General features: G+C 38.9%; 1 protein-coding gene across 5 annotated transcripts in view; it reads right to left on the bottom strand.

The window, feature by feature from the left end:
* Positions 1-19,463, bottom strand: part of LOC116312983 (LIM domain containing preferred translocation partner in lipoma) — a 180,364-nt gene that overhangs the window by 135,750 nt on the left and 25,151 nt on the right. For 4 of the 5 annotated variants that reach the window (XM_031730526.2, XM_031730525.2, XM_039606736.1 and 1 more), the window contains one exon: positions 12,226-12,270. The exons of the other annotated variant lie outside the window; for it this stretch is intronic. The gene's annotated coding sequence lies outside the window, so the exon portion shown is untranslated. The remainder of the gene's footprint in view (positions 1-12,225; positions 12,271-19,463) is intronic. 5 annotated transcript variants of the gene reach the window in all.

Below are 19,463 nucleotides of genomic sequence, written 5' to 3'. Positions count from 1 at the left end.
AGTTTGCTATCCGAGCTATTACAGCTCTTGATAATTGAGATACAGTAAATTAAGACTCCGGTGTATTAAATCTGTACAAGAAAGCGCTTGATTTTAACCAGCTTTTACCTCTAAGCGAGACAAAATCGGATACAGATAGTCTTCTTGGTTTGGTTTGAGAATATAAGAGCCTAACTGTCAGTGCTGTAATGAAAAAAAGGTTGAAATTAATTATTTAAAAAAGCAACTGTGAAAAGAAAGCAAAAAAAGAGGTGCAAGCAGAAGCTGAATTTTCCCTATATTTTTTGTACTTCGAGCTAGGCCGACTGAAAGATTTGAAGACAATATACAGTAGATATCAATATCTGTGACTTAAAAAACATCACTGACACGATACCAAATGCTACAATTAAACTTGAACATAAAACATATAAAACCATAATATTGCCAGAGACCCTTTTCACTATTTCAATAATTAATTTTTTTATATAAGTGAGATCAAAGATGGATACACACTATATCACATCTCAACCACCCTCTGATAAACCAGTATTTTGTTCTAAATATGGAAAAAACAGAGGGGACTGACTGAATCCTCATTTTATTTTATTTTATTTTAATGGACTTTTTTTTAATGCTTCACATATAATTTCTGCAAACTTGCTAACATGGCTGACCCTAATGATGCTCACACAAACTTCAACACAGTCCACCACTTGAGAATTAGCAATTAACGCACTTTGCTTTGGAATTTGACCAGAAATATTTGATTTTGAAGAGGATCAGAGTTTTTACCTGTGCATTCGCAGGAATGCAGACATTGCTGAAGAATGCTGAAGATTTTTACTTTGGCTATGAAAGGAGTCATACAAAAACAATGTTATGACACTACTTCTTTCACCTGCACTCTTCATGGGTCCTCAGAATGGATCATCTGCCTCCATCTCACCCTCTCTCTACCTGTGTCACACCAACCCTCCTTCACTATATCCACAAACCTCTTTTCCTCCTGCCTGGCAGCCCCAGCTTAAACATCCTTTGTCCAGTATGTCCACTCTCCCTCTTCTGCTCATGTCCAAAACATCTCAAGCTCGCCTCTCTAACCAAACTACTCAACCTGAGCTGTCCCCCTGATGTCCACACTTCTAATCCTGTCCATCCTGCTCACTTCCATTGAAAACCATAATTTTTTCAGCTCTGCCACCTCTGGCTCAGCCTCCTGTCTTTTCGTCAGCGCCACCGTCTCCAAACCATGCATCATAGTTAGTCTCACTACCATCTCGTAAACCTTCCTTTCACTCTTGCTGTCCCAAATCACCCTGACACTCGTCCCCACCCACTCCACCCCTACTGCATTTCCTTCACCTCTGTCGTGCACTGTCCGTTGATAAAGTAATAACACAAAAATACTCGAATCAGTCTTGAATAAACCAACGGTGTGCACAGTTGTAAAAGTACTACAACGTGACCTCAGCACCCTCAGGAGCTCCAGCAAGGCTTCACAGACATAGACTGTATAGAAAAAGCTTCCTCATCATATTGTCCATTCATTTCTGGACTAACCTTAGAATTTTGGCAACTAAAACTCCAATTTATTAGCAGCATTATCAGTCACATGGAGTATGAAATCATCTGATGTAGGACCTGCAAGTCTAAAAGTACAAAGTCTACCTCTGAAAAAGAAATTAAACCTACTCTCTCCAGTACAAACAAATGGTTTTTGAATAAAGTGTGTCTGGTACATTCAGCTTTAAGACAGCATGAACCAACAGCGTGTGACAGAGTATCTGCCCTCAGCGCTGCTGTGTGCGATAACATCTTCAGGACAGATATCTCAAGTAAATATTTATTTCAGATGCAGTGTAATCTCACTCTGACCACTTGGCCATGTCCACCTCGGCCATCATAACTCACTGAGTCTTATCTGCTGAGGCTGGTCTGGGCAGAATCTCTTTCTAATGATGAGTTGGGGGTTTTTTTCAAGGCTGAAAGAGTGAAGAAAGAAATGAAGAAGAGGTGAGCAGGCAGGAAAGAAAATGGAAAACAAGTGAGAAAGATTACCCCTGTGACACGACTGCACTCTCAGCCTCATTCATCCAAATCTGCCAAATTTGATGTTAATGAGGCACACAGTCCCATGGTAATAGATACCACAACACAGCTATCGCAGCTCTCCGTTAAGCAGTGCTTATGAATGTAAAACACTTCAGGCTCCATGTAAGCAAACCAAACAAACTTCTGTTCAACAGCTTTTCTATGTTGTTGCTCTCGACCATCCAATCAGGCCACGCGGGGCGTTCAGACATGCTGACGCAGGATCAAAGCTGTCAGGTACGAGAATGATTACATTTGATTAGGAATGAAAAAAGCAAAAAACAAAACAAAAACTTAAATTTAACAATAAAACAAGCTTTTCCCTTTTTCTACATGTAAAAATAAGCATTTAAAGACATCATGCAAGACTTTCTTTACATAGGATATTTACAAGAAATTAAGGAAAATGTTTCATTTCTTGGAAAAAAGAGAAAAAAGAAATGACTTTATATGATTAAGTCATCAGTGCCGACTGTACATTCCTCAAAATAAGGAATTCCACATTTTCAAGGAAGTCATAAGGCCTGATAACATGACATCCACCATAATAATCCAATTATAAAGACTCTCATTAGTGCATACTTATGTCTGTCTTAAACAACTTAAAGCTCATCGCGAGTTATTTAAAAAATCCGCCTGAAAATCATTACACAACAACAACGTCACATTTTGGCCACAGTTTCGTTTTGTATCATTTTGATAAACATTCAAAGGGTCATTCAGTATAAAATCAACAAAATCTAAAAAGAGTTCCCACCTGACATCCCTCAGAATCAGCTGATTTTTTTTTTTTTTTTTTGGAACAATAACTTCAGTTTATTTAGATGAAGCCAAATGCAATTTCTCTTCAGTTACAGGCCCTGCGGGCATTTCTGATCCGCCATGCCTTCATAAGTACAGGGGATATGTACATGAAACTTTGAGTGCTGAAAAACACATTAGAGCTCCTTTAAAAAAAACTGAAGCCAAATCAATTTTACACCCACTCCAACTGTCGCAATTTAAAGCCAAAATCGGGTTTTTGTTCCGTGGTTTATCTCAAACTAACTTTGAGCTTCAGTATCATGAGATATATCGTAGTTTAAATAAACTGCACTAGCTTAATGTCTGTGACGCTGAGAAACAAGCATTGATACAGTGGAAGTTTGATCTGTTTTTCTGAGGTTTTGCTGGAGAAAACTTCAAAAAAAATGCATTTTGGGTACATTTTCAAGGGCGATATCAGCAAAAAAGTGTCAGGGATGGCTGCTCAAAATAAGCAATAGTGTATGAAAGGTGTCATTTTTAATTAGCATTTGGATACCAACTCATCAAATCATTGTAATAAGCAGAAATCAGTTTTAGAAATGCTGGAATAAAGTTAAAAAGTGCAAAATTTCAGTCTGCCCCTTGTACTTCAAGAGCCTGTAACTAAGAAAATATTCAAAATATGAAGGTAAAACTTTCATTAAATATTCTGAGGAGAGTTCGGTGGGGCTGATTTTTCATTGACCCATAATAAAAAAAAAAATGCAAATGAATAAAGTCCAGTCATTGCAGTTGCTGCTATAACAAGGTGCTGTTGATGTTTGCCAGATGCCTGGAGAGGAAAGTTTGTCTTCCTGTGCCGTCGCTCTGTTACATTTTAAAACCAGTCAAATATTTGGTTAAATGTGGGCACAAGGTTATCAGAGCCAGCAGGACGTGCCTCCACTGAACATTTACAAGAAACAATGAATAACAGGATACTTGAAACACTTCTTTTGTGGCGTGAAACTTAGACTCAGTGGAACCAACCACGTGGTAACGTCCCTACACAGCATCCTGAGCAACACAGTGAGGCAGCTCACATATTATTACAGAGTTTCTCATCTAGGCTCAGAGCCTATTGCTCCCTGCAAACGCAACACACACAGAAATAGGGGAGTGATGAGTAAAAATCCTCCCGGAGCCTACATTAGTCTCATGGCCCCAGTATCTCTAAAGTGGCACTGACATATCAGAGGGATAGGTGGGAAACACTGCAGCTCTACGGCATGGTGTATGCCATACACTGTATGGCATGAGGGGCCTGCTTTGGCACCAAAGTGGGCACAAAAACCCTCATGCCCTTAGCTGTGGTCATCTTGACTGTTTTGGATGGCCATGTTTTCTGCTTTTCCAGGTAAAAAACAATGTGTCACTTTGTGCTACTCATGTATCATATGAACATAAATCATATCAATATGCATATGAGGAAAAAAAATAGGTTTAGGTAGTAGCCACTAAAACACAATTTACTGGCTTGATATGAGCAGCGAAGTGCTTGTTTTAGATATAATAAGCTAAAACCAAGCAAACATGTTTGGATCAGATTTTTCTACATGGGGTTTTGCTTCAGTCATGAAAGCTTTTAACAATAAATGCACATATAGCATGCTGCCAAGATTATGAGGTTGGAAAAGCTCTGGAGAGAATGTAAAGAGGGAAACGATTCAGAGTTAGGACTTATATTTTTCTAAAAAGATGTCTCCATTCAGGTGCCGTGATTTCTCTACATATGGTAGGATGGTATTAGGACTGGGAGGAACATGAAGAATAAAAACAGAACAATCGTTGGTGCTGCAATTCATGACTATTGATTGAGAGACCACAACAATTCCTACAGAGGACATAACATAACTTCCCTGATGCAGTTCCCCGGAGAGTCCAGTAAAACCTGAAGGATTTATCCATTTATATAAAGTCCTTTCACGGAAATGAGTCAAAGAAAGCCCGTCTCTGGCTCAACAAAGAGTTAAGCATTTTATATTCTACTGTGAAGCTAAACTGTTCTTGAAATTCAGCTGGCAGCCAGCCTCACTAGTCATCCGTCGATTTGATGTGTGCTTCAAGAATCTGGCCCAAACACCCAAACTGTGAGCCAGCAATCCAAACAAACAGTGTGAGAAACCAAGAAGCATCTCCGGCAAGTTAAATTTACACCAGTGCTGTGGCCCGGTCGTGTGCGGTGGTATCCATCAATTCACTTTTCTGCTTCTGTGATCCTTTACTGTTGAAGGAGAAATGAAACCAATCTCTGTGTAAAGGCAGGTTTGCACTACTTTACCTTTAAAACCATTTGATTTGGAGTCAAATCCCACCTTAAATGTTCAACACTTTTGGCAGCTGCTGCTAATTTAGTTTTTAAAGGATGACTTAAAGGTCATTTTGGGTAGAAATGCTTCTCTTTCTGTGAAATGACTCACCTTATTGTCTACCACATGACAACTGTTGTGAAAGGAAACAGATTTCAACAACAATTTTAGATGAAGCTTTACAGGTATAATTATTACATATTGTTTTATTCAGAATTTCCAAATTATAATTAACGCATGTAAAATTAAATTAAAAACAGGATGTAAATGCTTTTCATCTGTTAAATAAATTTGAAACAGTCACTTAGTCCTCTGCATGTTAAAAATAATGCATCATCTCTCTCGAGCCTTACGCGTTATAAATGTAAACCCACAACTTTTTGAATGCATTATATAAGAAAAATGCTGCAGATGATTTGTTTTTAACCAAAGCTGAAATTATTTCTTTATAAAGAGTTTCTCTACAGCATACCCGAACACTGCGGTTTAGGCTGACATGCCAAGGACGGCATAACACTTTTATTTGACTTTAATAAAGTCAGCAAAAGGTCAAGCATTGGATAACTAAATTAAAATACTGTTACAAATCATAACGAGGATATTCCTAACTAGTGCTGAGTGGTATACCAGTCGTAATTTCATGCATGATGTGAAGTTTTCAAATTCTGCTACCCCACAGAACAGGCAAAACACCCACTGTGGCTTTCAAAGTGATTGTAATGTAATATATTATTGCCACAATGCACACTGGAGTGTACTGAGAGGGGAACTATGCCAACGGAGCACACTTCCTAGGATGGTATTCTAGCTAGCCAGGTATCACATGAGGTGGATGTGAGCGGGATTGAAATCCAGAATAGCTGCCCAACACCTTCGAATAATGAGAAATTTAATGCAAAATAATATAAAGCTCGCTAATGTTTTGTATTAAGCAGCCTAAATTTGCTTCTGTCACAATTATACTCAACAAATCAGAAAATAGTGTCTTAAACTCTAAACTTATCCCAGTCATACATTCATGGCGCTTCTTCACGTAGCTCGCTCTGCTGAAGAGGAGCGAGCGTGACCATAGTAACGTAGCTGATCAGTTCAGATGCAACTTTCCAAACAGCTCAACAGATTTCAGCAATGAAAAAGTGAATCTGTCAGCTAAAGCTAAAGTTTCTCTATTTCCTGTGTGCCAACTTCACATCTTTCACCATTTCTCAGACGTACAGAAAGATGGAAGAAAGAGAAGAAAGCAGAGGATGATGAGAGATCATTTGCAAAAATAAGGAGTGCTCAGCTCAGGGACATTTGATGAAGAAGCTAGTTTTGGCTCCTCCCTCGTTCCCAAGGGGTCACTACAGCGGGTAGCGCCAAATGTTCGATTTGGTAGATTTTCTGACTTTCCTGGGATTTGTGTCTCCTCCCAGAATCAAACTGGCAAATGCGTAAAGCACTACATCTTGGAGTAACTCTATACAACCTTTGAGATCTTACATATAGCATTTTAATATTCTAGTTACCATTTTTGTTTCCTTAAAATCAGTTTACATGATGTATTGATGAAGTTATCTGCTAAATACATTTTTTTAAAGTCATTTCTGGTTATTTTGTGCTATTCAAAATGTATGTTTTATGACTATACTGGCCAGGGTAGTGGCTACTTTGCAGCAGTGTGGTACACTTTACAGCGACGCACTGTAAGGAACTGTGTGGAGCAAACTCTGGTCTCAATGGTCACCGCGAGGTTAGATCAAGGGAAATCAATTTAAGCCGTTAGTGTTTAGTTTCACTCACCACATTCTACCTTTTATACTTTATTGCGTCGAGGGACTGCAAAGGAGCCATATTAGCTCATGCAACATCTGCTTTTATCTCGCTGAATTCAGTTGTCTAAATCCACAAAGAGCAGTAAATCTCAGAACAGCAGCACATCAGCTGATAACAGCCTGTCCAGAAAGGAAATATTAAAAGCACTAAAAATACAAATTATTATACGACTTTTTTTCTGAGCGATTCTTTACCCAACACTGCACCACCTCTCTGAATGTTGGGGTTTCCCCCACTAGCCAATTCCCGCTTGAACCCCTGCACAGAGGAACCATGTCTGCTACTTTTAAAAAAATTAAATAATTTCACATACTTCTGTGTGCACAGCTTCTGTGCTGGACAATCACAATGGGTGGGACTTAGGTAGCTCTGCCTATGCAGAGTGATAGAGAACCAGCTATAGAACAAATCCCACTGCTAGGTATTTCACATAACCACTAAAAAGACTTGGAAACACAACTATGAAGTAAATGAAACAGATTCTGGATGCTTATCAGATCATTAAAACGCTTGCACGTGTGTCTCATGATTTTGGGTGATGCTGATGTCTAATACTATATAGCAAGGCCTCAATTTTTTCCATTTCTTACCTAGAAAAAAGCAGCAGCTCTTTTGTCTGTCCCTCTCCAAGGGCAAGAATAAGCGTATTATTACTAGAAGAATGAAAGTCAGTTAATGAAAGCTGCAGGAGGGAATGAAGCTTCTTGGACCACCTGTTCAGCATTTTCATATTCAGTGAAGAAAAGCTCAAGTTCCCACATGAGCTCCTTGCCATCTGTTTCAAAAATATATCAAATTTTGGTTTTCAACAACAGTGCATGCTTTGCTAAGCACAGACACCTCAGAGCTTATCTTAACGTCTGCTTTTATGATTTGTGAAATTTCTGTGAAACTGTATTCGCTGCTTAATAGAAGTAAAGTGACTTGAAAGTGAATTCAGGTGATCTAAAACAATTCAAGCAACAGGTTTGACAAAAAAAAAAAAAAATATCAAGCTTGCACATCTCCACAGGGATTATAGATGCAGAAGTGTGACTGAAGCACTGATCAATCAATAAACTGCATCTGAAATCAATTACAGCGAGAACCATTAGTGTTATCGGAAGACAGAAACACAAGTTTGATGTGGTTGTTAAAGGAGTTCTCAGCAGCTTATCAGAAATAATGCCAACAAAGAGGCAGCTAATCAGGAGATAAAGACAAAGACTCACTGTAGGCCTTAACTAATACACCAAGTGCATACTTAATGAGCAGCGAAAAACTTTGCGACAACACTAAATTACCAACAGGTACCATCATTTTGATTTTAAACATTTTTGCAAAGAGGGTGGTGCCTCAAAAACCTCCTTTTGATTGCTTTGGTTGCCTGCAGCCATAGTCACTCGTAGTCTACATGTAATACAGCGACTTATCTGCAAACACTCATCAAGTATTTTCTGAGCTTTAGTGAAGCTGGAAAAGTGCTGGAGCGGAGAGCATTTGCCTTCAAAAACAAAGCTGTGCCTTACAGATGCAACCTGCACTTTTCAAAACAATCAAAACAACCAGTGGTCCAACACTGTAGACCAGTTTTTCCCTACTGACTACTTGCAACTACCAGCAATGACTTGCCAACCATTCACACTGTCCACACTTTTCCTTAGCAAGCAACCGTTGCCTGAGGGTCACTGACTGGTCCTTTAGGCCTGTGTGAAAGGGGCCTTAGCAATCAGTTTCACAGAGATTGCCTTCAGCAACTATTTGCCACTAGTTATGGATTACACATTTAACCCTCGCAACCAGTGGTTTCCAAACAGTGGTAGCCAACCAGCTGTTGGTTTATGGTTTCCAGCCAGTGGTTGGCAGGCGGTTTCCAACAAGTAGTTGCGAGACCAACGTCAACTATTCTCTAGGCTTGTGTGACTTGGGCCTTAATGGTTATTAAATGGAATTGTAACTCGTGTATACTAATACTCAAGGTATGCCACAAAAAACAACAACAAAAAACATGTCTTGAGGTCAAAATGACCTTTTTCCTTGACCTCTCTCTCAGTCTGAGCACTTTTGCCAAATTTGAAACACATTTCCTTAAAAAGATCACAATCCAAAGAAGGATGTTAACTAGAGATCAGAAAGAGGAATATAGTTGGCCATTTAATTAAATTCAATTAAATTTTATTTATATAACACCAATTCACAACAGCAATTACCTCAAGGCAATTTATATTATAAGGTAAAGACCCTATAATAATACAGAGAAAAGCCCAGCAATTAGACAAACCCCTATGAGCAAGAGCTTGGCAAGAGTGGAAAGGAAGTACTTAACAGGAAGGAACCAACAGAACTAGGCTCAAGGAAGGGCAACCATCTGCCTCCACCCGTTAGAGGTGATGAAAAAAATGTTTTTAATGAAAATATTTTTTGTCTAAAGCACATATTTCCCTTTGTTAATAATGGCATCTACACCGCATTCCAAATTATTATGCAAATTATATTTGTTGCGGACTTTCCTACATAGTTGTTGCAAATGAAAGTCAGTATACTTTCAAAGTCACCAACCATTAGAGCACATTTCAAATTTTATTTACACTGTTCCAAATTATTATCCACAAAAGAGCTTTAAAAAATGTATTGGTTGTAAAGAAGTGAAAATGGTAATTTGTTGAATTTGTAGCATTAGAAGAAAACAAAAGTTATTTCAATCAAAAACATCCTAAGAGGCCAGGTTACAGGTTAACATAAGACCCCTTCTTTCATATAACATTCACAATTCTTGCACCCATTTAATTTGTGAGGTTTTGAGCATTTTCTGCTTGAATTTCTTTGCACAATGTTAGAATATCCTCCCACAGCTGCTGTTTTGATGTAAACTGCCTCCCACCCTCATAGATCTTTTGCTTGAGGATACTGCAAAGGTAGGGGTGAGGTCAGGGAAGGATGGGGGTCACACCATGAGTTTCTATCCTTTTATGCCCACAGCAGCCAATGCCACAGAGGTATTATTTGCAGCACGAGGTGGTGCATTATCATGCATAAAGATAATTTAGCTACGGAAGGCACAGTTCTTCTTTTTGGACCATGGAAGAAAGTGTTCAGTCAGAAACACTACATACTTTGATGAGGTCATTTTCACACCCCTAAAGAGGCCTAGCAGCTCTCTCCCCATGATTCCATCCCAAAACATGACTCCGCCACCTCCTTGCTGATATCGCAGCCTCGTTGGGACACGCTGGTCATCCACCAACTATCCACTACTCCATCCATCGGGACCATCCAGGGTTACATGGCACTCATCACTAAACAAGACTGTTTGAAAATAATCTTCATGTATTTCTGGGCCCACTGCAGCTGCTTCTGCTTGTATTTTTTTTTAGGGATGGCCAGGTTTATGCACAACTACACGATCCTACACCTTGAGGTTCGTGGGACTCCAGAGGCACCAGCAGCTTCAAATACCTGTTTGCTGCTTTGTAATGGCATTTTAGCAGCTGCTCTCTTAATCCGATGAAGTTGTCTGGCAGAAACCGTCCTCATTATGCCTTTACCTGCACAAACCTCTCTGTGCTCTGAATCAGCCACAAATTCATTCACGGTACGATGATTACGCTAAAGTTTTCATGAAATATCTAATGCTTTCATGCCTTGTCCAAGGCACTGCACTGCATCTGACACATTTCTGCGACAGGGAGATCCTTTTTCTTTCCGATATTGTTTGAAAACTGTGGCATGCTAGGCTCCCTTTGATTGGGCTCACCTAGCAAACTAATTATGACATCACTAATTATGAAATTATATCAGTGATCCTAAGTAGCTTGAGACACAATATCGCCACTGAGTTTAACTGAAAACAAAAAACTGAATATTTATGATGCTAAAATCCTATTTGCATAATAATTTGGAAAGCGGTGTGGTATTCTGTAACTGAGGTCCACGTGAATACGGAAACCCTGGTCATGGAGTCATGTTGTTGTGCTCTGATCACCAAAATCTATCAGTTCATCGTTGACGTCAAGTGAACTGATGTGAAGAAATTCCCTCAAGACGTGTGTGGTCATGAGGATATACAAGAGAACATCAGATAAAATTCCTGGTGCATAAGAATTTTATAAAACCATTTAATATCAGGGTGAAGACTCCTTGTGTTAAGGACCCAATGATCAAATTCTACATTTTTTAGACATACAAAATTAAATTCACACAATTTCAACATTTTTTTTGAGTGTCATGCACCTAAAAATTAATTAAACGCAATTGTGCACATTATTAGCAAAAACAAATTCATTAAAAAATAATTACATAATGAAGTATGTAGTATGGAGACTGTAACAACCCAAAGCATGATGCTCTGGATGGGTAAAATTAAGGTAATTTCAGAATTTTACTAATGTTTTTAATGCTGTTTAGAACACCACAGTGAGTCACGTAACCGTTGTTTTCAGGCTGAAGTAATGCAGTTGAAAATCACGACACACCTGCAGAAAACTCCCCAGGTATCCATGTAACCTCGCTGTAGATCAGAGTCAATCACAAATAAATTCTTATGCAGGGTTTGGCTCAGAGCAGGACAATAGGAGCACACCGGAGCTGAAGGCTTGTGGTCTTTCTGAGTAGTGGAAAACTAGACAAAGTTCCGCTTTTTTAAAAGGAGCCCGATTTTTCCCACATTTGGTATCTAAAACACATGATCTGTTTTCTCCTCACCAAAGCTATCTAACTAAATTAAGACTGCATCACGGGAACACCCTTAAGCCAGTTTTCTATGACGCAAATACATTGAATAATATACAAGTATCTGTAACTAATAAACTTCCAAAAACAACAAACTACAAGTAGAATTTGCTACACATTTATTGAAAAAAGTTGCAAATTATTTAATCATAAATGTACATGTTTTAAAATTTCCTACCTCCAAATTTGCTGTACTTGTGACAGAAACAGAACTCACCGAGTTACATGTGCATCCTACTTACTCATCACAATGCACATCCTGATGAAATGGTGTTATAAAAGAAACAAAGGTAAGGTAGCTTTTGGTTCAATGTCTAAACAGGAAAACCAAAAACGGCCACTCCTCATTAACTACCTCTACCAATCAAGCATCACATTAGTTTTCCTGCAGATATGCATGTAAAATGCCCGACCTAAAGTATGGTAATAAAGAAATAAAACCAGACTTTGTATGGAAACACATGCAGCGTTCATGGAAGCCTGTCTGGTCCGTGAACACATTAGAAGAGGAGGAAAAATTAGGTCGGGTACTTACCCAAATTTGACACAAAGTGATGGCGGGGGCTACAGGATCAGACACCTGAAAAAACAACGCACACCTCATAAATAAAAACAAGTTTGTCACAAATAATAAATAATCATTTCAAGAAGAAAAGATCTGAAGAAATAAACTGAAATGGTCCAATTTTGAATCCATCCACATCGCCTTTCATGCAGCTGTTTACTTTAAGAAAGTTGGCATTAAAGTCTCTCTCTAACTCCTCAAGTGAAACGCTAACTTTTGACTGCAGGGGATAAATTCAAAAATGATAATTGTGACTGAAATTTCTATTTCTGGTGTTGTCAATGTCCTACATTCTGTTTAGATGCAGGTAAGGGTGGGGGTGGAATGAATTTTGTCTCCAGGGCCCAAAGATGTGTATTTCTCTTGCTGAGGAATGCTTTTGTTCTGATAAATTGACAGTGTCAGTTTCCCACATTGCCACAGTGTGGCATATACTATAGGGAGCAGTAGTGGGAACACAGATGCTACATACGATTGGCGTCAGTCAATGTGACAGTTCTTGTTTTTTCTTTCCTTTTGAAGGAGGGGAGGGGGGCTATTTTTCTAAATCTGAACTTCCAAGTCGAGGAAGCAGGAAGGAATAGGAATTAATACACCTACACTCCCCTTTTCCCTTCAGAATGGCAAAAATCTCTTTGTACTCGCATCATAATTACTGGTGGGCGCCAGTTTGGGATCGTTATCCATGTCTCCTTCACACTAACTTTTTCTGTTTTTGCAAGTACTGTAGCGTGTTTTGAGAACAAGCAACTGACAACTAGGTCTTTTCTCAACCTCACTCCAGTTTCTGTACGCAGTCTTAATGTTAAGGAATGGGTATTGCTTGAAGTGGCGTTCCTTGTTCTAGCATATGCTTCCTATTTTGAGATTTTTCTTTTGCAGCCGGGCGTGGATGGAAAGTAACCAGCAGACGAGGTGCTGAGGACGTTCCTCCAGGGAAATAATGTTGATGAACAAGCTCTATTTTGGAGTCTTTCCATGCAGTCTGACAATCTGAGCCTATTCAAAATGCAAACAAAAGTACTCTGTAATTTTATCTCAAAAAATGTTTTACTTTTCACTTTTAATTAGGAGTTTTACTGCCGAGCACCTGGGTATATTTTATATTACCCAAAAAAACAAAAATACCCCCCCCCCCCCAACACACACACACATTATCATTAACTAAACTTGCATGCTTTGGTTTATATTTATTAAAACCTTCCACCAGAAGGGAAAATACACATGACAACCTGTAAGTACTTCATAACAATATGTAATAATATATGTAAATTACATTAAATTTTCTGAAGAGTCTGAAGAGTCTGTTCACAGAAAGTAAGTACACTTGCTCATTTTTTCAGCTGGTAACTTTTGTATCAAGCAATTATGCGCACACACGAATTTTAAAAATTAGAATTTTGGCAAAAAATCTATTTTTATTTCTATTAACCTTTCTTGTGCCGGAAAACAAATATATTTTCACAGTCTGATTATCTGTCTGCTGATACTCACTAATAGGTTTTGGCAGTGTGTTACACTTTTTCCAAATTGTTTTTATTTTAGCTTGGACAAACCAGGTAACCCAACGAACACGACTTTCAGAGAGGTTATGGAGATCACGTACACTGTTAAATAACCTGCGTGCAGATATTGTAACATGTGGTGTTGACAGTGAAATATCGTCCGCACGTAGCTAGCATACCGAGGATTATGTTTGGCGCAGTAGGATCAGAAAGGTGACTGGAGTTGAGACTTCTACAATGGTGCTTTGTTCTAAATGTATAAGTATTACCATTAGACATCAAGCAAGAGTGAAATATTTGATGGGATGTTAAAGAAAAACAAAAAAACTGATGCTGTGAGTACAATTTCATGAATTCTCAAGAAGGACATTAAAAAAAATTAAAATGAAAAAAATCCTTTAAAAAAACAAAACAAAACAAATCAAACACCTGCTGACTGATTTTGCCAAATGTGAAAATATTCTACCAATCATCCAACCCCACTAACAAAAAAGCAGACAATTTAAATATCAGTCCACAAATTTATTTATTACAAAGGTTTTTTCCAATATTTCCTTCGTGCTCCTTGCCTTCTAATTTATCTGCTGAAGTACTGACGCACGTGTGAGCTAGCCTTCTGTCACCATGCCAGTACAAAGAAAGCAAAGAATTCATCTGTTGTTCTCAAATCTTTGAGCTGCATGCCGACAGAATGTTTCAGAGCTCGCCGCCCTGACCCATTTTCTTCTACAGATACCAAACAATGAAACGTGGCCACTCTCTTATAACACCATCTTCAGCTTTTCTCCCCCAAGTATCACCATCAAGGCCACCCTTTACACACACACACACACACACACACACACACACACACACACACACACACACACACACTAACTACTGTGCTTTCTGCACATGCAATGTTGTCTGAGAAAGTAACAGCTAACTTGGGACCTTATTAAGTGTTTAGAAAATATGCCTCACTTCCTGTTTGCTTGTCTTACCATCAACTTAAGTTGCGTGCCACTGCTTTGTGGTTTGGATTCTTTATTTATACCTTTATTTACCCAGTGTGGTTTAGCAAGTGCTAATATTATTTTTCTGCAGCTCGAAGCAACACACACACACACACACACACACACACACACACACACACACACACACACACACACAAAGCTTACAGGAGTGTGTGTGTAACACAAACAGACTTTTGAGGCCAAATCCAGATTTCCTGAGGAAAAAAAAAAAGAGAACCTGGACTAGCGTTAGCGCCAACATCTGGCCAATGGCTTTGATGGCTTTCCTGAGTAGTAGAGGGCCTGAGACCTGGGCACTAACTTTGATTGATCTTTGAGTGTCTGAGTCCAGCACGTTCTGTGCTCAGACATCTGGGGAAATGTCCAGCTGAGCAGAAAATGTGATCTGGCCAGAAATCGTGGAAAACACGGGATAGAGTTGCTCATGGGTGTGTGTGCGTGTTGCTGTCCGTTGCCAACCTTGGCCAACTCAGAGAATTTAAAGCAACGTTATAGTGAACGAGCTCTGTGCCTGTAAGGCAGCAGTAGGAAACAGCAGCTGTTCGAAATCTGTCCGAGAAGAAATGTTTTAAAACTACTTTCAAACTTTTACAGTTTCCCGAAGATTGTATTCATGGTGGGGCTGGGAAGGGGGGGGGGGGTTATATACATATATACACACACATACATACACACACACACACACACACACACACACACACACATATACACACACACACACACACACACACACACACACACACACACACACACACACACACACACATATATATTTATATATACATAAATTAATTATTAAACCCATTTTATATGATATATTTCTTTAAATCTACTAAGTACTTTTTGATTTTGTTTTTTTTTTTTATGTGTGTCTGGGGTGACCTACCTTGTAAACATAACACATGACAGGAAGTACCAGGAGTAGTTTGTTTGGTGAAACTAGCTTTCAAAATAAAAGTGAGTCTGTCCACTTGAAAAATATATATATATAAATCACGGATTGAATCACTCTCTCAAAAGGATAAAATGCTAACTGTATATTTTTATTTCTTTGGTAAAGTGGACACACATTTTTCAGTTAGTTTAGATTTTTCTCTAATTTCTAGCTTTTATTTTCTCACACTTAGTTATATTCTTTCACCTGAGTAAAATTATGTGTGGGAAACAGTGTTTTCCTAAAGTCTACACTAACAACGTGCACACAAGTCTCATGATATTCAAAAGTGAGGCTTTCAGGTCATGACTACTATACATGGTTATGAGCTAGAATAAGACCTAATTTGGTCTAATTTGGCAGCTTTCACCTATTTTGTGTCTAACAAAGAGACAGTCTAACAGAAATGGTGTGCCAGTGCTGACAGAGCTTTCACTCAGCTACACTGGAAAGAGATCACCGTTAATCCTGAGCAGATAACCTATGAAGCACATTTTTCTAATCTCAAGCATATATGACTCATATTTTTTCCTTTCCAAAATAACTGTTAGAACTGTAAGAAAACATCAGCTTTCAGACATAATCCTAATTTTAAAAAACAAATAACACAAAGAAAAAAGATTAATGCTCAGACAATTACAAAGCTCTAAAAGGAAAAATAGAATGATTGTGTGTGGCAGTTGTTTAATACAAATAAAATAAAAAATAAATGAATAAAAGACAAAGATGACAAATCTAGATTGAAAAAAAGAGGAAAAACCACTCATGCTGCAAGCTCGGCCTTAATTAGACAACACTTCACTTTCATGAAAAGTAAAAAGAATACCTGCTGTAAATTATGGCACAAAGGCTTAACCACCACTAACACATTTTTATCCGATATATGTTGATATATTCTACAAATAAACACAGACAAGTGGAAGAAGATGGATTGAAGGAACAATAAAAAAAAACTTTTTCGAACTACAATTCCCAGAATGCCTTGGAAGATGTAATTTGTGTTCATTTGTTGTTCATTGTTCAGTTTGTTTCAATAAAAGGTGTCAACTAGCTTTTTTCAGCATATCTTGTTTTCACTGTGAGAGTATATGAGACAACTATAACCGAACACCACCGATTCTAAAGTAAAAATAAAAGTTATGAAGTTAAAGGGACAACTTTTTTTTAGATTTAAGTAGGTTTATATGTCAACAATGATAACCTTGGAAAGTATACATCATACTAAATCTAAAAATATGTGTATTATTGAGATATGACTAAGAAAAGAACTAAACTCTTTCAAGTAAAGTGCAGCAAAGAGGTGGGAAAGGAAATGTCATGTCGTCCATGACCTCTGAATCACACCGTGCCATGCTACATCGATCTCTGGCAAACGACAGCAACAGCAGCATGCACCTGTCACTGTTACCGCACATCACATCTCAACTCAATTTAGCACAATTACTACTTAGACATGATTTGGGGCACAGGGGCATTTGGGGAGTTAGAAACAGACTAGTGCTGGTATCTGCTGGGCCATGGTCCTCGTCGGCAAGATGTGTGTAGATGCCAATAGGGGCGCGAAGAGGCCCAGGTGGCAGCAGATTTGGTCCCTCGGGAGACCTGCACATCAGTGACAGGAAAAGTGGTGGAGTCCCAGGGTGCCAAAAATAAACCGGGTTAGAAACCACCGTTAATGATTCTTCCACAGGTTGAAATATGAGATTCTTTTATGATCTTTACTTCTTCCAGATCAATTTTGATTACCAGATGTTGTCTTTCTCTCACTTTGGCTCAAGCTAAACTAAACTGTGAGTGAGCTTGGGCTTTTAGGTCGGGGCAAAGATGCACCACTGTGAAGGAAAGGGGTGCACTTGACTTACAACATAAAAAGCATTTTGGACTAACTGCAAGCTATGGAGAGATGAGTGTTGAAGACCCAAATAGAGAGAATTGCAGTAGTCCAGCCTAGAGGTGATGAAGGCATCAATATGTTTTTCTAGGTCTTTAGCAGGAAGATAAGACTCCGCTTTGGCAATTTCATGTAACTGATAAAAGCTGGTTTTCACAACTTTGGACACTTGCTTCTCCAATTTAAAAGAGCTATCTAAAAACACTCAGAGATTTCTTACAGCGCGGGAATGATATTTTCTTACTCTTCTTATATTTATTGTTTGTTTACTTGCACTGCTGTAACTGGAGCCCCGTCGTCTCGTCTCTCTATATACTGTACTGTATATAGCTTAGATGACAATAAAGTTTACTTTGATTTCAGCACAGCAGCAAGCAGGCGCACCGAGGGCTCTCGCGCTCACTTTTCGCGTATAGAATTTCGAAAAAACATTGAACAACAACAACTGAAAAACTGAACTGAAAAACTGAAAAAACTGAAACTGAAAAACTGGTGCAGATTACAAGTCTCTATCATAATGTCTGGTGTTTTTGTGTTTGTTGGTTTGTTTTTATTTTGTTTTATTTTGCGAGTTATTATTAAATGCCGCTCCAGCCAGCCAGAGAATCCCCCGCCGCCCCGCCCTCTCCTCCCTGTGCCGCAAGCAGCAGGCGCACCTCGCAAATGGAGGGCGCCCTTACTCCCAGCAAATGGGCGATAGAAAACCGATCGGTGCCTATGCCATCCCCAAAATGCGCTGGCAAGACGTCAGGGCAGCAAGAGTACGAGCAACTTTTTTTTTGCCGATGCCCGTGATGCCGCCCTCCACCACGATGCCGCCCATATCAAAAACTGCTACTGTGTTAACCATTCTTTAACATCATGTAGACAGTTAAGCAGAGGCTGCAGTGAGATGGAGCCATCCAGTTTCAAGGGGAAGTAAATTTGGATGTCATCAGCATAACAGTGAAAGGGAATGTTGTATTTCCTGAAAATAGATCCCAAAGGCAGCGTGTATAAAGACAACAGAGAAAACAGACCCCTGTGGCAAAAATGGTGACTATTCCACTTTCAAAGATACTGTCAGCAGCCAGTAATACCTCTTTTTTAAATTTTTACTTAATTTTTTACTGCTGTTGTACTTTCTGCCATGACCAAAGATTTCTCACGTGTGGGAGTAATAAAGGTTTATCTTATCTTAGAGGTTTATCTCTCAGCCACCTAAGTAGATGCACCTGTTGAATGAATTTCAAAATCTTATGTTGTCTTATTTGAGTTCTTACATTCACAAGATTTTCAGAAGACTTGGCCTTTGACCCTTTGACCTTGAGCTCGAGGTCAACGATATTCAAACTTGTCGAAGATTTTTAGTAGATACAGCAACAGTATCAATTTGAAACTCCTACATCACTTCTTTCTTGAGTTATCACATTCAAAAACTTGGGTGCCTGCCTACTCAGCTGACAGGATGTCGACAATACCCATCAGTCTTTTATGACTGATGGGTAAAAACCATGACCATCTGTACATAAAATAAGAGTTTCATAAGGGGGAAAAAAAAAGTTTTACTGCTTATTTTGGCTTCTTATTGTCATTTGTTTACAAGAAAAAAATTATAATTCACATAAAACCACTTGGTATAGCTCAGCAGGTTGTGAAAGCGACCCAGAAGGTGAAGGCCTACTGCAGGCACCAGCTTCCAGTCCGTATGGACCATGTACTGCATGTCATTCCCAACTCTCTTCCCCGGCTTACCTGTGTACTCCCCTGTACTGTCACCCAGAACTACTCTGAACTCTCCTTCTTCAACTCTGCTGTAGTTTGAAAACCTCTTTGTTAGCTAGGCAGTAACAAAGCTGCACTAATAAATTAAAGAGACATGG

This window comes from Oreochromis aureus, linkage group 23 (assembly GCF_013358895.1).
Source record: "Oreochromis aureus strain Israel breed Guangdong linkage group 23, ZZ_aureus, whole genome shotgun sequence".
Classification (NCBI taxonomy): domain Eukaryota; kingdom Metazoa; phylum Chordata; class Actinopteri; order Cichliformes; family Cichlidae; genus Oreochromis; species Oreochromis aureus.
This window is presented reverse-complemented; position numbering and strand designations above follow the sequence as displayed.